The sequence below is a fragment of the Penaeus vannamei genome, unplaced genomic scaffold (genome assembly GCF_042767895.1).
Source record: "Penaeus vannamei isolate JL-2024 unplaced genomic scaffold, ASM4276789v1 unanchor265, whole genome shotgun sequence".
Classification (NCBI taxonomy): domain Eukaryota; kingdom Metazoa; phylum Arthropoda; class Malacostraca; order Decapoda; family Penaeidae; genus Penaeus; species Penaeus vannamei.
The window spans coordinates 35001-37500 of NW_027213269.1; the positions used below are offsets into that span (position 1 = coordinate 35001).

Consider the following 2500-nt stretch of genomic DNA (forward strand, 5'->3'; position numbering starts at 1 on the left):
AACAGTAAATCATGATTGCCTTTCACATTAACGTACACGCACAAGTGGTCAAAATAAATATTGATCTTCCATTGTCAATAGAAGGAAATAGTTAAAACTGGCTGGAGGAACGCATACACCCACTCTATGAATGAACTACTCGTATGTGCTTCAAGGTTTCCAGCAACCGACGTATGTATGTATGCTTCCTTTGTTATACAAGACATATTTATTAACCCCTTCGTGGTATAACGTTCTGATTAATCGTTTATTTATTCACGTGAACCAATGATTTCTTGCAACAGTCTTGTACTTGAATCTCATCGCCCTTGTCTGTGTGTTCTTATATCTGTAGCTATTAAAACGGTGTTACAAACATGATCTCAAAAACAGACAGTCGAATGGCTATGAATTTGCCTGGAGAAAGTTTCTTAACTTCTATCGTTTGTTGATATAAATAAAAAAAAAAAAATACTCGTCGGATAAATGATTGTAACAGAATCAGTTGAGATAATGAGTTTATTCCGAACTGTTAGGAATTGTCAGGCAAATCGATGTAAGGTAATTAAAGCTGTTATTGTCACTACAGTTCCAAATACTGTAAAGGTTCCTCAGGGAAGTGCAGCAACTTTGAATTAAGTACAGTGCTTGAACTTGGGTTTATTTAATTGAAGAAAATACGAAGCTCATCGTAAAAGTGAATGGAAAATTGACATATCATTCCCTACCGAATCAAGAGAAATTAGCGAATAAACTTCCCTTCGTCGTCTCGTCACGTGTCCAAAACAGGTCGCGACGTGTTGACAACGGAGGCGTAATGAACAGCATAAAAGAGAGAAAAAAAGGAGAGAAAAAAGAGGAATGAGGTGCAGCTCCCGAGGGGGACGGATGAGCAGCAAAATGCCCTCCTCCCCCCCCCTCCCCCCATTAATGAGGAACTCCTCTTCATTTGCATACTTGACGAAGAAGATCGAAACGCAGGACTGAGACCCATCGGGACGAATACGAAAAAAAAAAAAAAAAAAGTTTAGGGAACATCTCGATTCTATTCTTTTTTTTCATTCATTTTCCCCTATTTTTTTCTCTAGTCCCAAAACACTGACTCAATTCAATAGTATATTCTCTACTTATTTCCTAAGCTTCTGGTACGACGAAAGAAACTGGTATCTACGTTATACTATTGACACGCGCCTTTACGAGAGAGCTGCGAATATTTGTGTGAAGCTTGAGTCAAAGATTCGTATTGTTGGAAAAATACGTTAGCAATTGCCCTTTGCCATATCATTATGTAATCCCCAACAGTAGTTATGTACAGCTTAATTTTTGTGCAATGTACTCACGAGAATAAAATGTATATGTAATTAAGATAAAACTATATTTATAATGATAACATGTATATAGATATATATATATATATTCAGACATGTAATGTATATTGTAGAACTTTATCTATTGTGATCAAGGGTGATTTGAAGGACGAGATACACGTGTCTGAAGAACTTTCCATATTTGGTAGAACACCTTTTGATAGACAAGGAAAATTGCAGCGTCTCGGTCTACGAGGAATAACTCAATTAGGTTATGGAAGCTCCTTCAAGACATCGGTACAGAGTCTATTGGACTTTACAGTAAGGCTTAAGTGTAGAATACCTTTTATGTCTGTAGACTGTGGCGAGGTATACTGTGTGTATCAGAGTAGACACGGAAGTCAAATTTTATCTTTTTTTTTATCTTTTTTAAGTTCTGGGGGAACTTTGACTTGCACTTACTTAGAAGAGAGATAATAATAATAATAATTAAAAAATCCTGGTTGGTATACAATATTCAGATTGTCATAAGTGCTACTTCGTACCTCTTAGAAAGCACTATTACCTTTGAGACTTTGTTCTAGAAGTCGGAAAGAATATTCGTGATTGAGAACTCTAGAAGAGACCTCAATAAGGCTCAGTTTACATGTAATGTGATCGGGGAGTTGAGCCTTCTTGACTGTCTTCCCAATAGATATGTATTATACTTACTAGCATCACACTTTTTATCAACACATAAAACGCGATAAAATACATATTTTTCCATTTTTTTGAGCAAGATAATCATTTCATATTGCGAATTAAAAGTCCTGTCGATCACGCTACATATTTTGGATCTAAAATCAAATCAAGGAAAACTTTAACTTAAAAAAAAAAAAAAATTGTCAGAATTTATTAGTCTAAAAAAACTGTTTTAAGAGAATAAAATAAAAATACACAACAGGTGATTTGTTGAGGACTTTAATTAATGAGAATTATATGTACGTGGTATAGTCGACTGAGCTAATTACAAATAATAAAGCGAAAAATAATAAACAAAGACCAAACACAGAGAGATAAACAAATAGGACAATAATGTAAATAAATGAAGGTAGATCATGGAATTCCTTAACCCTTTTACCGCTTGACATTATTATTATTTTCTCAATTTTTATCATTTTCCTCTTATTAGCTTCTTATTTTCCGATGAAGAGGGAAAGAGAAAGAGGAAGCAA

General features: G+C 34.6%; 1 protein-coding gene across 1 annotated transcript in view; it reads left to right on the plus strand.

The window, feature by feature from the left end:
• Positions 1-1036, plus strand: part of 5-HT2A (5-hydroxytryptamine receptor 2A) — a 28893-nt gene extending 27857 nt beyond the window's left edge. Inside the window, exon 4 of the mRNA XM_070119477.1 lies at positions 1-1036. This exon is cut by the window's left edge and continues 1115 nt beyond it. The gene's annotated coding sequence lies outside the window, so the exon portion shown is untranslated.
• The last annotated feature ends 1464 nt before the right edge of the window (positions 1037-2500 follow it).